Source organism: Ictalurus furcatus, chromosome 12 (genome assembly GCF_023375685.1).
Source record: "Ictalurus furcatus strain D&B chromosome 12, Billie_1.0, whole genome shotgun sequence".
NCBI classification, from domain to species: Eukaryota; Metazoa; Chordata; class Actinopteri; order Siluriformes; family Ictaluridae; genus Ictalurus; species Ictalurus furcatus.
The window spans coordinates 17,446,673-17,471,264 of record NC_071266.1 but is presented as its reverse complement, the minus strand read 5'-3'; the positions used below and the strand labels follow the sequence as shown (position 1 = coordinate 17,471,264).

Genomic DNA, 24,592 nt, shown 5'->3' with positions numbered 1-24,592 from the left:
GATCCCCATTGTTTCTGACAACCAATCACTGATCACCATTGTTCCAAAAACCAAATCACTGATCACCATTGTTCCCCAAAAACCAATCAGTGGTCACCACTGTTCCCAACAACCTATCACTGGTCACCATTATTTGTTCCAGCCACACACTTTTTGGTTCTTCAGTTTAAACTATATTCTTGTTTATATTTCCAAGTAATTAAAAGCAAGGCATTCCTTCCAGAATGTTTTTCCCTTCATGTCTATTTCCCGACATCTCACCACCACAGCTTCTTTTGTCCAAATTCTAGATAGAAATAATCATATAATCACATAAGTGTCATCACAAACTCTTCCGTGCTCATGTTACATGTTTTGATATGCAAACGGTTATAACATTACAATAAATATGCTGATATGCTGATATGACGTCACCTGGTAACTTCTAGCCACTTTTTCTGCATGCGTTAGTTACTCTCTCCTGTTAAGAACAATAGCAACACTGTGCCCATAGTACATATTACCGCTCATAGGGCTCATGGGGAACATAGTCCAACTAGTCATACACTAACAGTACAGCACTGATCATACAGCGAGACAGTACACACTACGATAACTGGATTGACCTTAAACACACTCGCACGCGCACATACGCGTGCGCACAACATCGCACTAAAAGCACTGACAGCCAGTGCACAGAGGGGGCGTGGTTTCCCCATGCTCTGAGTGAGATTGCAGCTCTGCTTACTGTGCCAATAAAGAAGACAGGAGGTGGGAGGCATGGCCGACCATCCGCTACAACTGCTTCTCCGGACTCTGACCTATATGCAATAATGCACAGGCACTGCGAGGCAAACAGGACATCTCCAGGGAGCACAGCTGCGCTTTCAGGTACTGCTTTTGAATTAGTGCTTCATGATTACTCTTACTGTAAGGTGGCTCACACAATGTACTGCGGATAGTTCAGATCGGACAGTCCCGCATAGTAGGTACCGGAGGGACTCCTGTTATTTGCCATGAATGCATGCTGCTTTATTCACATAACAGTTCACTCACTCAATTAGATTGCAGTATTTGCGTTCAAGCGACTATTAAAGAACAACACTAGCTCGAGCGGTTTTGGAAGGGGGGGGTGTGGGGGGTGGGTAGTGATTGGGTTCATTGTGCAATCCAGAACTTCCTGAATGAAGCTGAGAGCCATCCTTAATCAGTTTGATGAATCTGGTTATTTCTGATCATCAGCATTTTTTGGTAACAGTATCACAACGCTTAGAAGCGCGTGAACGCGTTGTTTGAAAACAAAGGAATATCACAGTCATTGAAGTTAAATGACTTAAACATTGCATCATGGTGTGCATGGAGTGAGATGTGGAAGATGATGCTGATGATGGTGGCTTCCCCCCCACCCCCAGGTAGGTGTTGCGGGATCCAGCCGCGGGGCACCATGGGGCTCCTCTCCGCATTGTTCGCGCGAGCCGAAATCATCAATAGCGTTACATAAGCGCGAGCGCGACTGGGGTTCGGTTAAAAAGCAGGGATTGATATATCGATACGGAAATATGGTTATGTCACGGCGTGCATTCAGTCTACTACATGCGTGTGCATCACTGTTTATTTTGCAGCGTCTTTGTTAGACTCGACACACTTTTCGTTGGTTAGATTTAGCTGAGAACAGAAATTAGAGCTGCTTTCTTTCATGCTATCAATAATTTGTGTCTCTCAGTGCTGTGGATGTGTATGATGTTTAATACTCATGCTTCAGTTGTACTAATACCCACTGGTTGTGTGTCCTTACAAGAAAAAGCTCACAGCCAATACTGATCCTTTGTACAGTAAAGGTACACACTGAAAAATAAAACACAACTTTGCCAGCTGGTTAAGTGATTTTCCAGGTTTCCTGACTGCACTAAATTGATCAATAAATAAATGTTCGAATGACCTCACTGTGGTTATCCAGAAACTGTTTCCATCTACCAGCACTCAGATAGCTTCCAGTATGACCAGCTTTGGCAACTGGCAGCTGAACAGACTAAGCTGGGAGGATGTTTTCTAGTGTAGGTTTAATATTGATGCTTAAGTCATGCTGCTTTGTTGCCCGTGGTGTCCTTTACAATCCGTACAGGATTTCACAGAGGTTTTTTGTGATTGTTGTGGCCAAAAATGCTTGATTTTGCTGCAGCTTTTATTTATTTATTTATTTATTTATTTTCAAATTTGCGATGCAACTTGAAGAGTTTTTCGTTCTTTTTTTTTAAACTGCTTGAATTGGCAAAACTACACTTGCATAAAATTGGGCTTTGGCTGAATGTGTGTTGCAGTGATGACACTGCATCAGATTTGATGGCCCAAATCTGCGTTAATTTTGAAAAACTGCAAGCTCCTCAGAATATTGCAAAGTTTGCTTGATTTTGTGTTAATTTCTGCGATTGCAAAATCGCAAAATCCTGGAGGGACTGATTATACCTAGGCTAGCACACAGTCGATAATGTTGGACAAACAATCCCTTGTAAAGGTACACTCTCGGAAGTCGTTGCTTCTGGGGTTGACACTTTTGTAGCTTTAATGTGTAACATTCAGCTGGAAGCATGGCTATAATTTACCTTTAAAAATAAATGATTTAAGGCAGGGGTTCCCAAACTTTTCCAGGGCAAGGCCCCCCAAATGGCATTAACATTTGACCGAGGCCTCCCTTTTGCAAGATGACTTTAAAACACATTAAAAATACAGACTTCTGAATATATCCTCCTTTTTTACGTTGATGTTTTGTCTGTTTAGCAATTAGAAAGTTAGGTAGAGCAAATTTGATTTTGATATGTATTGTTACAAATAACATGTTATAGTAATGCATATATATAAAAAATCATGTATTTATTTTTCACACCAAACTGTTGAGGCCCCCCGGGCGCCCCCCTGGCGTCCCCCACTTTGAAAACCACTGATTTAAGGTACCTTTTTAATTGGACCATAATTAGGCTTGTTTTTAGAGTAAGGCTTTAAATGTACACTACATGCCCCTTTCTAGGTAAAAGATATACACTAAAGCTACAAAAGGCGTACGCTTGAGGGTACCACCTCAGTGACAAGGAAAGGTAAAGTTTAGTAGCTTTTTTTTCTGAGTGTAGAAAAGATACAAGTGCATGGTCAGGTCCAAAAGTTTCTTGGTTTCTCAGGATGAGTGTAAGCTGTCATCCAGAAGGAAAGGGAGACAGGTGGCAAATCAGGACAAATAAGGCACTAGTTCTGAAATCTTAGCAGAGGCTAACAGCAAGCTGAATGTGGTTGACATTTCTCGTTTCCAGACTGAGATGATTAGCATGGTGTCAGATTAAGGTGTGTGATTTTCCATTCTACAATATGGTGCTTTTATAATACGACATACTGATGATGATTATTACTGGATTACAAGGAACCAGTTGTTATACGAACATAAAGATATGCTACCTTTATGAACAATCATTGGTACAGTTTGTTTACAATATCTGGTAATAAATGAAGTGTACAAAAAAATCTGAATTTTCTACTTTGTTAGATTTGTGGTTGATATATTTTTATCGCTGATTTTAATTTTACAATGACCTCATCTGGCTGACGCTTTCATCTAAAGTGACTTACAACTGAGACAACTAAGCGGTTGAGGGGTTAAGAGTCTTGTTCAAGGACCCAACAGTTGCAGCTTGGAGATGCTGGGATTTGAACTCATGACCTTCTGATCAGCAGCTCTCTGAGCCACTACTGCTCCTTTGTAGCATAGAAAGCATTTTTTTTTTACACTGAGTAAAAAAAAAATACAGGAGCCGCTAATTATTACGTAGTGATCACATCAAATATTTGCCTTGCTATTTTCCTACTGTTATATAAAAAAAAAAAATTGCTAACGTTATGTTTATATCCACTACCAAAATCACAAGAAACATACATCGTTCGTATCAGGCGTTCAATTAATCTACTACGTGCTACCAAAAAATTAAAAGTGTAAAAGTCTGGCTGATATTTTACTTTCATATCAGTAATACATGCATAAAGACAATTTTTGTATTTTACTGATGCTCAGGTAAGCCAGTGTGAATAAGATCAACAGTAAATATCTTGATCTAAACTGAATATGCATTTATGTTTAAATTTGTGTATCATATGTGTCCTGGGAAGTCATGTAGCACACTAGGGAGTACTGTACATGGCACACTGCAAATTGAGACATACCAGATCGGTCACTCATCACTCACTTGTGCTGGCTCTAATACAGTATTGCACAGCATTAAAAGATGATGATGATTATGATGATGTGTTAAATGGAACCAACTGAGTCATTGCAGCCCATCTTCCTTTTATACAGCAGCATTCTTATTTGAATAACTGGTCTTATTTGTCTTAATTTATGGATTTATGTTCAATATTTCCTTAGTTAATGCCATTAGTATGAAATCACAGGGTATAAATGTGGAGTAACCTATTGCGATGTGTAAGAATTGGAGCAGATAAATCGCGGTTTATATTAGTTAGACTTATGCGTAAATTTACACACACTCAGGAGCAAGAGTAGGATACAAACGTTTTTCCTGATGTTACAGGATGTTCATGAATGCAATTTTTTTGTGTGAATATTAGCACGAATTGCTGAATAAATCTGTCATATCCAGCTTGATACTGTATACGAGGCCCAATGTTAGCACATATGATAAGAATTTTGCCCTGTAATGTTGAGCTGCCCTCCAATTTGTATTAAAAGGCTGCAGCTCCTTGTGCCACTCACATGGGAGATTACTATTTCAGATGTTCTCAGACACACCCATTTAATAGCATTATCTAATGCACATGCTGTCTAATAACACATGCTATTCAGTACATCCACACTAGAAGCCTCGTTTTGCAAGTCACTACAAGACATTCCAGCTTTGCTTAACATCTAACATGGCAGTTAAAATTTTGAGTTTTGGAGAGGCCATGTCTATTGGGAATTTCCCAGTGGCTTCCACAAAAGCCAGTGGCCATATTTGTCTCACGTTGTTTCGTCAGAGACCTCCCTATTACACTTCAGCTTTGTAAACAAAAATCCTTTTTCAGTGCCAGTCCTCAAATACATGACTTGTTATTGCATCCATCAAGCAAGAAAATATTGAATGTGAAGTTGGTGTGGTTTACTTTCCAGTTACAGGAATTCTACAAGCTAGATGAGTTTTCTACTAGATGAGAAGTTGCAAAAAAGCAAATGCCACACCTCACCTGAATAAACACTTCCACTCCCTGACTTAAGCTCTTTCAGGTATTTCCCTCAATCAATCCCTCTTTACTCTTTTAAAGATGATTTCTTCCTAACTGTTCTGTGTACGTTGGCCCGTTAGTACTAAACACATTTACAAACCAAAAACACAATAGTAAATGAAGAGCACAACATCATTAACTCTAAGCAGAAAGGGTAGGCATTTATTAAATGTTACATGCTTGTTGCTGATTGGTGACGGCCTGCGCCAGTCTGAGAGACCACAGAAAATGAAGAGAAGATGTTTACAGTAAAAGGAAATCTGAGCCTAAATGAATCTACTGATGCTTTAATTCGTACTTGACATACTTATAGCAAGGGTGGTTAATTCAGATACTGCTGCCAACCTTACAAGGCATTAATATGAATATGTGAAGAATTAAAACCCTTTGAAAAGGAAGCTAGGTTATTCAGAAAAAAATAATTACTACAATAACATAACAAGTGTGTGATGTTTATTAAGGACCTACCCTTTCTGTTTTTGAGTTGATGTGTTTCCGGATTATTTCTTGTTTCTTGTTTGCGGTTATTTCTTATTTTTGCTGTTTTGTTTCGGGTTTGCTGCCAAATTTCCAAATTTGCTGATGTGTTTTTGGTTTTATTGTTGTGTTTTCTGATTTGCTGTTGTGTATCACCTCCATATTTGCTGTTGTGTTTTTTGGTTTGCTGTTGCGTTTTTGGTTTCTTAACATGTTTTACACTTATGGGCCACCATATCTGTGCCTTCCAAAATATTTCTAGAGTTAAATTTAAGAGTTCAAAGATGATGCATCTCAATTTTAAGGTTATTTATTTATTTATTTATTTATTTATTTATTTATTTATTTTTGCAGATTGATGAGGATATAATGGAATTAATCCATTATAAACTAAGTCTGTTATGTAACAAAATGAAGAAGAGTATTGGAGTTTGAAGTAAGGGTTTGAATAATTCTGAATGTATTATATGTATGGTTCTATAATCAATTTATGTTTTAGGAAACTGGCTAAAACTGCAAGATCACATTGCCACTACACCCACCCACACACACACCCACCCACACACACACACCCACACACACACAGACGCATGCACGAGTGCATGCTCACACACACACACACACACACACACACACACACACACACACACAAAAGATGAATATGTTGGGCTACAAACCTAACTTTAAAATAATTTAAATTGACCCATATTTCACAATGAAGAAAATGATATGGTAGAATGTGATACCAGTGCAAAAAAAATGACTTAAGGTATTTTCTCTTCTTTCTTAAAACTTGAAAAAGAACTTGGATTATACTCACTTTGGCTTTTGGCCAGCACTGTAGTATTCATCACTGAAATTGTAACATGTTTCAATGGACATGAATTCTAAAATATCCTATGTCGGAAGTGTGTTCTTGTAATAGATCTATTTTGTTATGTAACCTACAATTACCACTCTGTAACATTATTAGAAACACTTCATAATAATCCTAAATATCTCAAACCCGACACTGATCTGTAACCATCATTCCCGTAACTCCGTGAAACCCAGTACCCCTCTTTGTTAAGTGTGTTCTGCCAGGATACGATTTAACTTACAGTGCCTTTTTGCTCTGAGGTACTTAAGACAATCCTTCTGTAATCACCCTTAAAGTCTTTGCCGTTAGGCCAGGGGAATAAAGCCTTGATTGTAAAACTGATAGGCCCTGAGCCCAAACGGCACTCTGATTGAGTGTCATCAGAGCCAGAATGGAGTTTGATTTCTGCACACTTAATATGAGTAATACGAGAACAACTCTGTGGGAATTAAATCCGTTCCATGCCAATAAATAAGAGTGTTTTAACTTTCAGGTCCAAATTTGCTGGTTTCTTTGGCACATATTAGAATGGTACTGGAGCTCTGAGATCATGACGCATCATGAAAACGCCACGATGAATTACAGACGGTGACTTTGCACAAGCTTAGAACTCTTTCCAGATTTTACAGCTGGTCCGTTTTAGGTTTCCAGTCCAGGTATAATGCAGCTGAGTAAGCTGACTGAAATCAAGTAGTAGAAATAATAATAAAAAAGTATTCATTCAACAACAACAACAACAACAACAACACTACCACCAACAACAGCACTTTCTTTCAAGTCTATGATCTTATCCTTCTTTGCCTACCAATATAGATTAGATAGATTCATTCATTCATTTACCTTCAGTAAATGCTTTATCCTGCTCAGGGTCATCCTGGATCCAGAGTTTATTCCAGGAAAATGGGACATAAGGCGAGAATGCACTTTAGATTGTTTTACACTTCAGATTTTTTTCATCGCCTCATCAAAAATATTTGTTACTTGTTGAGACAGCAGATCTGTTCAGAGAGGACGCAATAGTGGAAACATGCCAGCTATCCATCCCAGAGAAACTAAGACTTTGTGGCCTTGTGAATTCTTGGGGAAGAAACAGTGTGTGAAGAAATGTGGGAAGAAACAGTGGTACAGGAGAAAAAGTGTACAGTATAGTAGATGGTGAGACCAGTCATGGGCCAGAGCATGCTGTTTCAGTAGGCTACTGTGGTACAGCTCCAGCAGATTAGTTACCCTCAGTGAGACTAACCATGGATAGGCCCACCTGAGGTGATCCCATATAAGGCGGAAAGAGCTGCTCAGAATTGTGCTGCCCAGATGGTTGATGTAGCTGACTGTCGCAACATGGTCTGAGTGAACCAACATGTAATGATGTCTCAGAACCAGTAAAAAGAACTCAAGGTTCAAATGGACTGCGCTTAATCCTGGCTGGTTGATATGTTCTGATCTTACACCAGCTTTTTGACTACTTCATCGGGACAGCTGGAAGTGCAATTTTCAGCTTTTTTAAAATTATTATTATATTTTCCAGTCCCTTTAGCTCTGACACTTATTGCCTTTGCTCATATACAGAAAGTGCACACTCAGACATGGATTTTCTTTGCTCATGTTCGGAGAATTGTGCATGCAAACTAAAATTTATCTCACATCCTTGTGAACGTTGTTCTCAGGTTTGGTTCTCAGTATAATAGCACTGATAAAAGTTGTCAATCAAGGTTATAGGTTTTATGTGCTAATTTAAAAAAATGAAAACAAATGTCTGGTTTTGACACATGGTTACCGCAGCCTATTGGGAATATGTTTTTTTCTGTTTTAAATGCTCATTAATTTCTATCAAATTCTGTACTGGAAACTAGACACACAAACACACTTTCTAAGAGTTGTACATGCTATTGATTGCAGCCAGGAGGTTTTTGGTTGAGTTTCTCGTCATCTCTGTTGATTCACTGTTCGTGAAATTAGAGAACATATGTCTGGTGCCCCTCTGCGTTACATCACCTTGCTATCAAGCAGCATGATCTGCCATTACAGTTGTGCTACTGGAAAAACAGAAAATCATTTGATTTCAGAAGCTCAACAGTCTTTTTTCTCCCAGACTTACAACTTCAGACTTACATTTCATAGAGCTAGTTGGTTGTAGAATTATATACCGTGTGTCAAGTTAAACCTGGAACAGAAAGTTGTATTAAAAAACGCTGGGTACCGTATACCTGTTTTACAGCCAGCAAAGAAAAGCAGCTCTTACTTTGGTTGGAAACGATGACTTAAGTCCTGTTACCGGATGAACGGCACTGAACAATAGATCAGTGTTGCTTAATGCAGGCACTACACATTTCTACTCTTTTACAGTCCTCAAAACAACTTAAAAAGTATTTAGTTTTATTGTTTTCACGATTGCTTGCTTCAGGTGTACTGAAAAAACACAACAACAGGTCATGCATAGTGTTAGGCTTGAACCAATGTTTAACATAGTGAGCATTACGCCATTTAAAGTCAGTTCAATTACATCTGCTCCACTCAGTGTACTCAATGCCTTTCATGCATCATGGCTACTAATATACTGTTAGATACTGTTCTATTTTAAGTGTAATTGAAGTGTATTTAAGTGTAAGATTTCTTATAAAATACCCAATATAGTATAGTGTAGTACAGTTAATACTGTAAAAATATTATATTTTATATTTAGATATTGTCTAACAGTATAATACATTAATGTTGGCATAGTAACAGCTTATGGAGTTGTATGGCAAAAACTTAATGTAGTTTAAGCCTAATAATTAACAGATAAAACATTGGTTACCAAAGACATAATGTAGAATTGTTGATATGGCAAAGCTTTTAGGGAGGAAAACATTTAGGGTCAGTCTTTGTAACAGTCTGGGTGCTTGGCCCCTGAAAATGCTCTTGCAGCATTAATTATGCATTAATTATTAATTATAGCATTTATTATTATTATTATTATTATTATTATTATTATTATTATTATTATTAGTGCATTATTTCACATGTGGGATGGAGGCAATTGGGTTGTCAGGTGTAACAGTGACTCTATCGCTATATTTTCTGGGATATAACAATACAGATCATGGCATGAAGTTTTCTTTCAAAGAAATGCATGCAATTTGTGTAACAATAAGTAAATGTCTAAACAAGTTCATTTCAAATTTAATTCTTACAGTTTCAAATTCTCAGATCCTCATTCATTTCATCCATTTCTCAACCATATTCCCTTCACATTCCCTCATCCTTTGTTCAAATCCTGGGTTCAAATAATGGGTAAAATTATGTTTAAAGTTATAGTTGGTTCAAAGAGATTCTCCAGCATGAGACAGTAGAATCTGCTTCTATTTAAAATAAATAAATAAAATAAATAATAGTCGATATTTCCTCTAACTCTTGTACAGAACTCCTCCTTTTCCCAGTTTTACTTGTTTCAGCACCAATGCCCTCTGGAAAGAAGGTCATATGTTTTCCCCGAAGCTCACTGAGTGACTGTAAGGTTGTGTTTGGTCATTAAAAGAGGAACGAGATGGTCAGCCTTCTGTACGAGTTTTACTGGAAGTAAAATGACTCATGCATTATGAATGTTTGTTAAGGAGGTTAAGGGGTAGGGTTGAGTTTTCGTTAATTACAGCTTCCATGTGCTGCTTTGTTAGTGATGGAATTTTGAGTGGAGCCAGACTTGTGGTCTTCTTTTGGTCACCCCCTACAAGAACTGTCACAATAACACACTAGAACCAAGGATAGAAACAAACATAATGTTCAGTGAGGACTCAACAAACGCTGGCTGTGTTGTTGACTATCTTAAGACAATGTTGTTTGAGTAGTTAATAACAGGTTTACCAGAAAACCCTTGCCACAGGGGGCATGTGTGTATTTCAAGTTCTGTATGTGTACTGTGCCCGTGTGTGTTTGTGTGTGTGTGTGTGTGTGTGTGTGTGTTTATATTTTTGTGAGGACCAAATGTCAGAGCAAAGATAGGAATATCAGCCTTGTGGGGACATTTGGTTGGTCCCGACAAGGAATACGGCATTTACAAACAAAACAAAAAAAAAACAACTGCTTTTAATTCAAATATTAAAATAGTAAAAAAAATATTTTGGGTACAAAGGTAAAGGTTAGATTTAGGTGTGACATATTATTAATTACAATAGCTGCATTAATAATTATGTCAGTGGAAGGTCCTCACGAGGATAGTAAGAGAAACGTGTGTGTGTGTGTGTGTGTGTGTGTGTGTGTTTGTTTGAACTGCAGGGGTCCCTTCAGTTGCCTCAGTTCACAGCTCTTCATATGACCACATGGGTGTTTCTCAGAATGCAGTTTTATTTGGAGGCATAGCCAAGCTCATGTTGCAATAGTTAGGGTTCTAGGCAGTTCTGTGTGTGTCTGTGTGTGTGTCTATGAGCTAATGTTTTTGAGGTCATGTATACAGTATGTGCAATTTTGATAGATTTGGGTGTGGAATAGCTCCCCACTAGACAGCAGGTGGTTATTTTTACCCACTTCAGTGGCCTGTCTGGATGCTCACAGCAAAATGAAAGACCCTCTTTGACTAAACATGTGCAGCATGTACGTGCACACATTCGGTCTCTCTCACTCTGTCTCTCACACACATACATCAACTGTCATGGAAACACACTCACAGAGGCTAGTGTCATCATGTTTGATGCATGTTGATATGGATTCACCTCATTCTTTGTTCACTGGAAACATATGTCTCCTTTCAGTCCTAAAACCAGCAGGATATCCAGAACAACCTAGACAACAAGGCTAAGAACCTTATTTGTCTGCGATTGTCTAGGTTGTGTGACATGACATGAAAGACATGGATGGTTTAAGTATTATGTTCTGGATGAGTCACAATGACCCACTTGAAATGTATGTATGTATGTATGTATGTATGTATGTATTTATTTATTTATTTATTTTACAAAAAGTGGAACAGTGGATTTTCTTTTGCAGTAAAACTGTTATATTAAAAAAAAATAAACAGACTGGTTTGAAAATATCAGTCAATATTGCCCATGCTCTCTGGGTGGGAGGGATGGGATACTCTGTCTTCCGTGTCAATCACAGCGAGACTAGCCAATTGTAGGCAGCTGTGAGCATACAGTATGTATGCAGAAGAAGGCGGATAGCGCTTTCCTGTTATGTGTTATGTGAGTGTAAGTAGTCATTAGTCGCTGTTATATATGTAGTCACCTGTGCATATTCATTTGCCCAAGTACTATATGCCCTTTTCTGCATACATGAGCTCACAGATGCCCACGATCGACTAGTGTCACTGTGAATGACAGGATAGAGTGTTTATGCCATCAATAAAGAACATGGTTAATTTTGTTTCCCTGACTTACAATGGATTGTTAATGACAGGGTGAAAGCTTTATTTTGTACACTAACCGGATGTTAGGTTAAAAATGAACAGAGTTTTTCCATAATTTTTGCTCTGTATTTTCCACACTGATTTATTCATAACACACAATTTTCTGAATTTTCACTCCGTACACTACCATAATGGATTTGAAAAGAAGCAATCAAGATGTGATTGAAGTGTAGACTTTCAGCTTTAATTTTCACTGGCTCAAATGTAATTGGAGAAACTAACAATTATACATATTAGGATTATTTTTAATACTTGTAAGCAAATCCTTTGTAGTCAATGACTGTCTGTAATCTGGAACCCATAGACATCACCAAATGCTGAGTTTCCTCCCTTCAGATGCTTTGCCAGGCCTTTACTCCTGCTGCCTTCAGTTGCTTCTTGTTTGTGGGTCTTTCCCCCTTCAGCTTGTTTTCAGTAAGTGAAAAGCATACTCAATTGGGTTGAGGTCAGGTGAATTACCCGGCCATTTAAGAACATTTAATTTCTTTGCCTTAAGAAACTCTTTGATTGCTTTCAAGGTATATTTTGGGTTATTATCCATCAGTACTGTGAAGCGCCGTCCTCTCAATTTTGCAGCGTATGACTGAATCCAAGCAGAAAGTATAGCTCTATGCACTTCAGAATTCATCCTGCTACTTCTAATAGCAGTCACATCATCAATAAACATCAGTGACCCAGTTCCACTTGCAGTCATACATGCCCATGCCACAACACTTCCTCCACATGTTTGACAAATGATGTGGTACAAGTTAATCTTGGTTTCATCTGTCCAAAGAATCTTGTTTCAGAAATAGTCAGGCGTTTTTAGATGTTTTCTAGCAAAGTCTAATTTAATAGAAATCTGGCCTTTCTGTTCTTGTGTGTTACCAGTGGTTTGCATCTTGAGGTAAACCCCCTATATTTACATTTATGAAGGTGTCTCTGGATGGTAGACTTTGACAATAATATGCCTTTCTCATCCAGTGTGTTCTTTACTTGGCTAGATGCTGTGAAAGGAAAGAATTCTGCGATCATCCACTTTAGTTGTCTTCTGTGGTCTTCCAGGCCTTTTGGTGTTGCTGAGCTCACCAGTGCATTCCTTCTTTTTAAGAGTGTACCAAATTGTTGATTTGGCCACTCCTAAAGTATCTCTCTGATAGGTCTGTTTTGTTTTTTCAGTCTAATGATGACCTCCTTCAGTTGCATCGAGACCTCTTTGGCCCGCATATTGAGAGTTCCCATGAACAGCCACCAAATGCAAATTCAACACTTAGAATCAACCCCAGACCTTTTATCTCCTTAATTTATCATAAAATAATGAGAAAACAGGCCACAGTGGCCATGAAACTGCGTATCAATCAATTGTCCAATTACTTTTGAGCCTGTGATAATGGAGGGACTCTGTAAATAAACTGCTATAATTCCTAAATGGTTAATGCACTATTTTTTTAAAACCCCATGAATTAAAGCTGAAAGACTATACTTTGATCTCATCTTGATTGCTTCATTTCAAATCCGTTGTGATGGTGTGCAGAGGCAAAATTGCGAAAATTGTGTCACTGTCCAAATACTTATAGACCCGACTGTACATCTACAATAAGGAGATCCCCAGTCTTGGGAAGGGGTTCTGTGTGTCAATTGGCATTTCAACATTATCTAGACATGACTGGTGGTCTAAATTGAGTAAGTTGGACATTCCTTGCATGTATGTACACTAAGTAGTGAAGAAACATGTGTGTTGACTATCATCTGAATGGTGTGTAGGATACTGACTGATGGTGAAGTCTCTGTATATTTACTCTGCACATATTGACCTAAATAATGATTGCTTCTCCGTTGAATTTTGCTTGGTGCCAAATGCTTCTTCGTCTAGCCACAAATCTAGCCATAAATCTGCGCCTAAAAGTATATTTAATTTGGATGAATCAAATGCAAGATTTGTTAATCAGAAAAAGGACCACACCAGTTAGTTAACACACCCGACTCTCCTCACTTTGTAGCAGTGATTCAGATTTTCCCCATCTGGAGGAAGAGAATGTGTGAAAGAGGGGCAGTCCTTACTAAGCCGTTAACTCAGTTCACCCTCCTTGTGCACATGCACGTCCTGTTCAAAAAGTTGCTGATGGAAAAAAACACGGTGAGTGATGTCAGAGTGTTTGGGCTTCTTGCAGCTGGAGCATGGCACGTCTGGGAAGCCGGGCATTGAAATGTGGACGTTCTCCAGAGCCACTCTAACCAGAGCTCCCTCCCTTTTTTTTTCCACCTGCGACCTGATTCTTTCTATCCTGCCTCTAACCGAGCACTGATGAAAGCAAGAACTGCATAGAGAAACAGCATTCAAAATATGTTTTCGCTATGGAAAAAAAGTACTGCAGCTTTCCTTATTTTTGTGAATGAACCTGCTGCGCGGTTGAAAGTAACATCATGCACACTAATGAGTCGTGATTTATCAAATCTAAAGCAACGTAGCAGAAATTTTATATTATTAGCATAATATTAGTGACTTAAATAGATCAAGAATGATCAGAGAACCTCCTCGTGAACAGCAGGATATCATTTCACCTGCGAGCTTGGTGTATTCAGACTGAAATCTCACTTTCTCTCCGCCTCGTAGCCGCACTGGCTCATTCATACATTTTCTCTCGATTTCATTCTGCCTTCTCTCTCTCTCTCTCTCGCGCGCTCTCTCTTACTCTCTATTACGTTTGTTCTCTCTCCTGCTCATTCAAAGCCTCACCGATCTGAGACTTTAACCAGGCTGGGAAGAAGAAAACCTGCTGTTTTCCTGGTAATAATACTGATAAATATTGATAATATTAGAGTTAGTGCAGCTTTCTGCACCTCACCTTCCTCTGTGGCTGATCTCATTGAGCTTGGTGCTGCATCATTCTTTGTTAGGCTGCTAGCACTTGAAGGATATTATGTTGATCTGTAGACCGCATGATTGTCCATTCTACTGAGTCACGGTACGTTTTGTGCATGTGGTGGTACAGTGTGCATCTGAAGTGTGCGATTTTGTCATGTGAGTGGTGTGTGTGTCAGCGAACAGGCAGCGAAAAAGATGAATGGACTGACTGTCTGGTTCACTCAGTCTTTCCCTCTTTCCTGCTCTCCTCACACTCCCGTTTGCTGAATGAGTCCTGGGGCGACGATGTTTGTCCGCTGCGCGTGCGTGTGTGTGTGTGTGCGTGCGTGTCTGTGTGTGTGTGTCTGTGTGTGTGTGTGTGTGAATTGAGATACTGTTTAATGTCAGCACAGGGGTTTTGTCTCCAGAGGAATCGACACTGGCATGCTGCTGATGAAGCTCTTACTGTCAAGTCAATGCCTTGTTAATGTTGCATCTGTGATAAGCTACCAGAGCAGCAGAAAGAAAGGATGGCAGTCTGCAATGCAGGAGGCAGAATTTGTTCTGTTTCTTTAGGAATGACATCAGTAAGAGCAACGCAGCCTCAGAGCTACACTGTTTGTTAATAGCAAGGCGTTTTCACATTGTGTAACTGTTGTAGCTCACTTTTGTCTGGTCCTCATTTGCATTGCTAGAGGTTAAGCAGATGATTCTTTATAGAACACTACACCAACATATCATGTGTGCAAATGTATTATGCATTATGAAAGTACTGTTATATCTGAAAGGCTCAATTGACAGTATGAGTAATATAGTTTGTTTTCTGTTTTTCAACCGATTATTTCTTCTTAAATGGCTAACACCACTCCAGGGTTTTGGTCAGATTTGGAAAGGAACACTTCTAATAGTTGTTGTATGTTGGTCATTTTATAGTTGAGGAAGATGAGGGAGTGAGAGAAGTGAAAGAGGGGTGGTGGTGGTGTTGGAGGGTGCTACATTCTCTCTGTGTAGTCAGCGAGGATGCTGTGAGATAAATTTAGCCCTCCAGCTCTGCTTCCATCTGCCACCGCATGGTTTAGGGCCGTTGCCATAGGAACAACCATTGGGTGCCCATTAGTGAAAGATAGAGGGAGAGAGATTGATGAGATTTCCAAAAAGCATTTAAGCACCATATTTTGTTTTTTTTATTGATTAACCATATTGAACAACATATGTGGGTTTTTTAAATGCCATCATTTGGTATGTATAGCTATGTTTATTTCTGCTTCGCAGAATCTATCATTTGTCTTTTGGGATTTAGTAACATTTAGTCTTCACCTTTCTAGAAAGTACACACAGGTCATTTGCTTTGTGATTATTGAACTTGTGTGGTTCATAGTTTTGTGTTGCATTCAGACACAGAAAATTTCGCATTTTGTCCAAAATAACTTTTATACCATGAACCCTATAAAAATTGTGATCCAGAACCTGTGATTTCTGTCTGCTGCCTTTACAATATGTACCGTATTCCATGACGACTAAAGCCTGTGCTGAGCAGACTAGCTATGAAGATTTTCATCTATTTCCACTGTGAGGCTTCATAACACATTTTGAGTCAGGTGATATTTTTGCCTCCTAATCAAGAACATGTGTGAAGAACAGTCATGCCTTCTGTTTTGCTTCCAACTTTCCACCTGCACAAATAGACCATCTCTTAAATATCCATCTATTTCTCTTTAGCAGTGCAATCCAAATAGTGTGCAGACATTATGTATACATTAAGCTATGACTTTTGGCTACTGGGCTACCAGCAAATTTTGAACTTCAACATTTGGTAGCAAACGAAGATGTTTTTTTTGTGGGATATTTGAATGTTATTTGATTTTATCTGTACCTTAAAATCCCTTATTCTGCCACCTGCCATACAAAAATAATATTGAATCTCAGATTAATATTTCATTACACATGTATTTGGAAGGTGTGAAGATAAAAATATTGATGTCACCAGTGCAAAAGCAATTTAAAGCCTCTGTCAAACATAAACATGCTATACATACTTATGGGTAGATGCTACAAAACCTTCTAATTTCCACCTGCTCAGGACTGTGTGGGCATTTCAGGTCACATAATGAATGGCAGTTGCGTCTCACTGACAACTATAACACCCATGACAGCGGGAGTTATAGTAAAAGAGTATAGGAAGGAGAAAGCATAACATTTCGACCACATTTGTCAGATTTTCAAAATGTTCTAGCTTCATCACACTCATGGCAAGCAACAAAACTAATGTAAAAGTGCATTTTGTGCACTACTGAATGCTGCCAGTTCTACCTATTGTGAACAGCTATACTGTTCAATCTTATTGTATTGTAAGCAGCACTACAATGGTGCAAAAGTGACATGTTTGGGGTTTGAAATTAGCTTCACTGTCCTCACATTCAACTGCTTACTATGACACTCATAGCACAAAGAAACTGAGTGAGCTGAAGTGTAAAAGAAGTTTCTCTGCTTGCGGTAAATCAGGTAGCTGATGAAAGCAGATCTCTAATTCTGATCCCTAAAACTGCAATATAGTCCTGCAAAAATCAAACCCGGTTGGACACAAACAGAAAAAAATGATAAAAAAAACCTTGATATAACTCAGTAGTGAGTTCACCAGAGAAGCTAGACATAATAGTATTCAAGATTAGTAAGGAACAGCACACATACACACATTGTGTGGTTATAAGAAAACAATCCATACCACAGTGGTGATGGTCTGGAGTGTGTTATTCTGTTTATTCTGGAGTGATTTGCCAATGATTACTATGTTTAATTTACGACATCTTGTGCATTTCACGCTTTATAGTTAGACTTAATGTTGTGGTATATCCACAAATCAAGTTAGTTCCGGTGATCACATACGTTATAAGATGTTTTATACAGTCGTTCCTTCACCAGCCGCTTCGTCTCGAAAAAACTTCACTACAGCAAAGATACTGTATATTTGTTCTTTATTAAACAAGAGGTTTTTAAAAATCCATTTAATATTACTCTAGGATACTATAGAAATAATAACTATATAAGAACAGACAAATAATATAATGCAGGATTGCCAACTCTCACATATTTGGTGTGGACACACACTTTCAGGCTCTGTCTCACGCTCTCTCGCTGCCCAAATAAGTCTCATACCAAATTAAATATCAAGTCAATGTAAAAATACAACATAGTCACAAGTCTGCTCCTATGTGTGGGCTTTAGTGAAGCCCCGCAACTTCTTGATCACATTTCTTCCTGCGCCAGAAAGTTTCCAAGTCTGCTTATAATACGTGACTTTGGGATTGTTTTTTTTTCTGAAGCCGCTTGAAAAAATTCATGGGTTGTGGGGTTTTGGGCTTGTTTTAAAAATTATGTTGCTTGTTAGGAAAATCTGACTATCGACTATTTTTTTTTAAATTTTTTTTTTATATACACATGGTCGCTATTTTCCCCAATGCACTGACACTGTCTACTCACAGCCTCACAATAATATCAGTTCTGTAGAGTATTTTGCCCTCCCACAATTATTACAGGTTATAACAAAAAACAAACAAACAAGCATAACATACTCATATACTCATATACTAATAGTAGTTATGGTTTTAATGCAGTTTCCTTTTCCATCTCTCCAATCAAATTCTGCTTGCAGGTGATCAGAGATGAGTGGATAATGCCTGTACTCCCTATAAGCTTTGTTGCCGTTTGATGATTTTTATTAAATAAATTGTTTCTTCGCTTTTCAAACAGTGAGTGGTTTCTGTTTAATATGTTGCAGGCTCATTTATTGAGTCTGTTTACATTGAGGCCGTAACAGGCTATAATAATATTGGGCTTGTTTTAGGCTTGTTTTTGAAGCTGCAATTGCTTCTTTGTCTCGCAAGAGTTGGCAACACTGGTTCAGACATTGTTGCGAAGCGTAAGTGTCTGTGCACACGTTATGTGCTTGACATGTCTAAAATAGCTATTATTGATTCATTCTTTACCGAAAATGTAGCCTGCACCAGCCAGTTTTATTGTGATTTGAAAAACAATTGTGATCATTATGATTGCAGATGAGTATTCTAAAGTATTTTAAGACATGACAGTAAAGACATTGGAGAAGACAGGGATGATATTTTTAAAGTCCCCGTGAAGTGCCTTAAAACATGCAGCGTTATTTAATGTGTTGACAATGGCTGTTTCTCAATATGCATTCTTATTCAGTCTTTCATCCTTGTGAACTCGTTCTATGTCATTATCCTCTGCCGAAGTTCATTTTCAATACTCAAGAACGCAAATACCAGGGATGTATGAAATTACCTGGATGTGTTCTTGATATTGAGGATGCATATTGAGGATGCACCGCTTGAAATCCCGGAAGTTACTGCAGCAAAACAATAGCAGATGACGGAAGCCTGACTCATGCCTGTAGTTTTAACATCTTTTTAACTATAATAATCCAAATCAATCAAAATATGCATCTACAAAGAATGATTTTGATTAGAGCTGCAACAACTAATCGATAATAATCGATAATGAAAATCGTTGTCAACAAATCTCATTATTGATTAGTTGGTCTGCGCATGGTAGTTTTACTCATTATGTCATTGTAAAGCGTGTGTGGCAGCAACCAGGTGAGGAGTACAAAGACAAGCGTGTCTTGCCTACAGTCAAGCATGGTGGTGGGAGTGTCATGTCTGGGGCTGCATGAGTACTGCCGGCACTGGGGAGTTACAGTTCATTGAGGGAACCATGAATGCCAACATGTACTGTGACATACTGAAGCAGAGCATGATCCCCTCCCTTCGGAGACTGGGCCGCAGGGCAGTATTCCAGCATGATAACGACCCCAAACACACCTCCAAGACAACCACTGCCTTGCTAAAGAAGCTGAGGGTGAAGGTGATGGATTGGCCAAGCATGTCTCCAGACCTAAACCCTATTGAGCATCTGTGGGGCATCCTCAAACGGAAGGTGGAGGAGCACAAGGTCTCTAACATCCACCAGCTCCGTGATGTCGTCATGGAGGAGTGGTAGAGGACTCCAGTGGCAACCTGTGAAGCTCTGGTGAACTCCATGCCCAAGAGGGTAAGTCAGTGCTGGAAAATAATGGTGGCCACACAAAATATTGACACTTTGGGCCCAATTTGGACATTTTCACTTAGGGGTATACTCACTTTTGTTGCCAGAGGTTTAGAAATTAATGGCTGTGTGTTGAGTTGAGCTGTTATACAAGCTGTACACTCACTACTTTACATTGTAGCAAAGTGTCATTTCTTCAGTGTTGTCACACAAAAAGATATAATCAAATATTCATGAAAATGTTAGGGGTGTACTCACTTTTGTGAGATACTGTATATATTTAATGCTATCCCCAGTGGCATACCAACTTTAACCAAATTTTCAGTTGTAGATATTAATGATATTTTAGTAAATGGTCTTTCCATTTTTGATAAACATTTTAATAATAATTTTATAAGAAACTCCGTTATTGTTGGATCCAATCCTCCATGCAAATCAAGATGGCTTAAACCTCACCATTTAAATATGGACAGTGCCTTTTAATTATAAATCTGTTATCTCATCATGTCACAGTACATGTTGGCATTCATAGTTCCCTCAATGAACTGTAGCTCCCCAGTGCCGGCAGCACTCATGCAGCCCCAGACCATGACACTCCCACCACCATGCTTGACTGTAGGCAAGACACACTTGTCTTTGTACTCCTCACCTGGTTGCCACCACACACGCTTGACACCATCTGAACCAAATAAGTTTATCTTGGTCTCATCAGACCACAGAACATGGTTCCAGTAATCCATGTCCTTAGTCTGTTTGTCTTCAGCAAACTGTTTGCGGGCTTTCTTGTGCATCATCTTTAGAAGAGGCTTCCTTCTGGGACGACAGCCTTGCAGACCAATTTGATTCAATGTGCGGCATATGGTCTGAGTACTGACAGGCTGACCCCCCACCCCTTCAACTTCTGCAGCAATGCTGGCAGCACTCATACGTCTATTTCCCAAAGACAACCTCTGGATATGACGCTGAGCACGTGCACTCAACTTCTTTGGTCAACCATGGCGAGGCCTGTTCTGAGTGGAACCTGTCCTGTTAAACCACTCTATGGTCTTGGCCACCATGCTGCAGCTCAGTGTCAGGGTCTTGGTAATCTTCTTATAGCCTAGGCCATCTTTATGCAGAGCAACAATTCTTTTTTTCAAAACCTCAGTGAGTTCTTTGCCATGAGGTGCCATGTTGAACTTCCAGTGACCAGTATGAGGGAGTGTGAGAGCGATGACACCAAATTTAACACACCTGCTCCCCATTCACACCTGAGACCTGGTAACACTAACAAGTCACATGACACCGGGGAGGGAAAATGGCTAATTGGGCCCAGTTTGGACATTTTCACTTAGGGGTATACTCACTTTTCTTGCTAGCGGTTTAGACATTAATGGCTGTGTGTTGAGTTATTTTGAGGGGACAGCAAATTTACACTGTTATACAAGCTGTACACTCACTACTTTACATTGTATCAAAGTGTCATTTCTTCAGTGTTGTCACATTAAATAAATATAATCAAATATTTACAAAAATGTGAGGGATGTACTCACTTTTGTGAGATACTGTATATATCTTTTTTTTTTTTTTTTTTTTTAAATCATTTACAAGTGTATAATTGCCCATTCTTATCAATATGTTTGTTTACAATTAATATGTTATGCTGCAACCAATTCTCTGTGTACGGTGACTTGTTGTTACAAGTAATATTACCATTGTTCCAGATAAAACATCTATTGGGAGAGAAATTGTGCATGTACAAAAGTGACCAGTACAGCAGTGCTTGTTTGTGATAGCTGCACAAAGCCGTACTTTACAGTTAATACCATGGATTTTTATAATGTTGGGGGCAGAACCCTTCAGATTGTACAGAGCATTTAATTGGACAGAAAATCTGATGAGAAGTTAAAGTGTAGAATGTTGCCAACAAAATTGTTGATCCTTATCGGTGGTAGAGAGAGACTGTGAATGCATATATCTTCTAAGTACACTTGTTTATAGGTAAACTTAAAGCAAACATATTCATACTAAAAGCCTGCAAAGACAAGGGCATGGTGAGGAATAAATAGAAACAATCAAACAGAAAAAACTGATGTATGACATTATGCACATTTTACACAATAATTCTTATTTCCACACAGCAAAAAGGTCATCTGATTCATAAATCTCACTCCATCCAGGAAGCCAAAGCTGGCAACCCTGATAATGCTGTCATTCATGTTACAGCCAGAACTGAGCTGTCTGGCCTTCCGGCCAATCAGATTCGAGAATTCAGCTGCGCTGTGGTAGATACAATAATTAACAAGGGATTTCACCCTTCATATTAGCTGGTGTTGTCATGATGATGTACAGGATTAACTCCTGTGAATCAGCCATGTTATTTTAGCTAGCATTAGCGCTCTGAATTATGTTGCTAGCTTCCCAGCTGTTTAACATGAATTTTCATGATTTTCTTTTTTTTTTTAATCAACTGCTAGGCTGGAAACAAGGGACAAACTCTGTCACCCCCAAAAAAGCTCATCCAGACATCTGTTGCCACCCAGTTTAGCACCAAGACATCTTACTCTGGTAAGTCTTTAAACTGTAGTGATGTATATTTAGTTTAGCTCTTTGCTATAAAAACATCATCAGATGTACATGTAAACATGCTTGTTACTTAAACAGCTAAGAGTTCTGTATTAGTAATGATTTTCTTAATATGTTGCTTTTTACTCTATCCTTAAAGGGTGTTACTGTTATTGTTTACATATTAATTTACTGTACTAAAATATTTGATAATCAATACAAAACTGGTCCTTGGTTAAATTTGAAACATATAAAACTAGTTACCTGTAAATATGGTTCCCTGAGCCCCAGATGCCGTAATATGTGCATGCATACTGGTAGTTTCCAACAAAGTAGTAACTATGCAACAAAGCTGTAACATAAGACACAGTATTTTCAATAAATACTGATTTCTGATTATAAACAGTATTTCTCTAGAACCTTCAGGCCAAGTTCTGGCAGAGAATGACAAGGGTGTAACATAGAACCACAGTTCTGTATGTAAATAGCATTATATTTTAACCCTGAATCACCTGGATAACCAACAGTGTCATGAGGAACAGGACACACCTTAGGACTAATTCGGTACTGCCCATTCAGCCAGAATGGTATTAGTGAAGTTGGGAACTGATGTCAGGTGAAGAGGTCTGGCGTGCACATGCCATGTTCCAATTCATCCTAAAGGTTTTCTATTGGGGTGCAGTTCATGTGTGCTTCCAAACCATGTCTTCATGGACCTCACTTTGTGATGAAGGGCACTGTCCTGCTGAACAGGTTTAGTATTCTTAGTTCCAGTGATGGGAAAGCATAATGATACAGCATACAGAGACATTCTACGCAATCCTCCAATTTTGCGCCAAAAGTTACTGGAAGGCCCGCATTTCGGGGTCAAGGTCAGGTATCAACATATTGTACTTTTGGCCATATAGTGTATTTACATGATCTACTACTTATTGTCTTTCTCTAATAACAGTAATGAAAAATTCAAATGCAACTAAATCAAGAAAGTTTGCCAGCACACAAAAGCTTTGAACACCAAGAATAATTTTCTTAGCTTCAGATACACTCACAGCATAACAAGTCCGGAATGCACTACTGGCAAAGATTTGCATTACCAGCAGGATCCCATATGGTTCCACACCTTTCCACCCCTGCAGCAAAGCGTGGGCACCGGCACCAACTGGTTAGTGAGGAAAGATGCTTGGATCCTGTGTATATTAAAATGAAAATAGTGAGAAAACAAGAAATGTGGCTCTTAATGGGATAAATGGTTTGCAAATATAAACCTTCAGTTCTAAGAGTTAGGATGCCAGCAGAGTTTTGGGGAAATTTCAACATTAAAACTCCTACTGTGCACAATTTTGTCAGCAACTCTCTACTCCTTTACTGAAAAAAGAAAACAACAGGACATCTGCTGACCAGTTATTATTAGGGTGGTGGCCACTTTCAGCACAGCAGTGACACTGACATGATCATGATTTGGGTGGTGTGAGTGCATCAGATGCAACAGCAGTGCTGGAATTTGGAATCACCTTAATATCACTGCAGGGTTTACAGTAGTCTGCCAAATATAAAAGGCTAGATGATGAGAGAGGATGACACAAATGGTGCATGAAAAAAATAGCTCTAGTCCTCACTACTGGACATTGTAGAAGGTGGTTCACAAATTGTACTTAGCAACAGATGGGTTAGAATAAGTAAATTGTGACCTACACAGTGTCCCTTTAGAGGTGTACCTGATAACTACAGTATAAACATGGTTAGAGTACATAAAAATGGAAACTGTATGTGTATGCATTTGTAGGTTTATTTATTATTATGTTCATAGACCATCTAATTTATTTCTATGTTTGTGGTATATTACAGAACGTCTATGGTGACACCATTTGAACGAAGAGGAGCTTTTGATGTTTATTCAGTCCAAGGATACCAATACCAAGAAAAACCTCTATGAAGGAGTGATTCTGATATTCCACATTATATGCAAATTACAAAAGACAGAAGAGGAGCAGCTTTTACAAGCATGATCGAAAACCTCAAGTAGTTTACCACAGCATCACTTTTCATCATGAATTAAAGTTGATCAGTTATTCCAGGATCACTGAATTTCCATAGCTAGTGCTTAGAGGTCCCAGAAAACTATGTTCTTCTTTGGCCATATAGTGTCTGTAATGAATCTACTTTATCTAAGGTTTATGAGGTAGTCTCCAGGTGTGGCATTCTAGCAGAGGCC

The 24,592-nt window shown here is 38.7% G+C and overlaps 1 long non-coding RNA gene across 1 annotated transcript; it reads left to right on the top strand.

Moving 5' to 3' along the window:
- The first annotated feature begins 700 nt into the window (after positions 1-700).
- LOC128615929 (uncharacterized) lies at positions 701-24,592 on the top strand. The gene is made up of 3 exons (XR_008387317.1): positions 701-870; positions 22,293-22,383; positions 24,226-24,592. It is a non-coding gene; the product is annotated as an uncharacterized LOC128615929 (long non-coding RNA).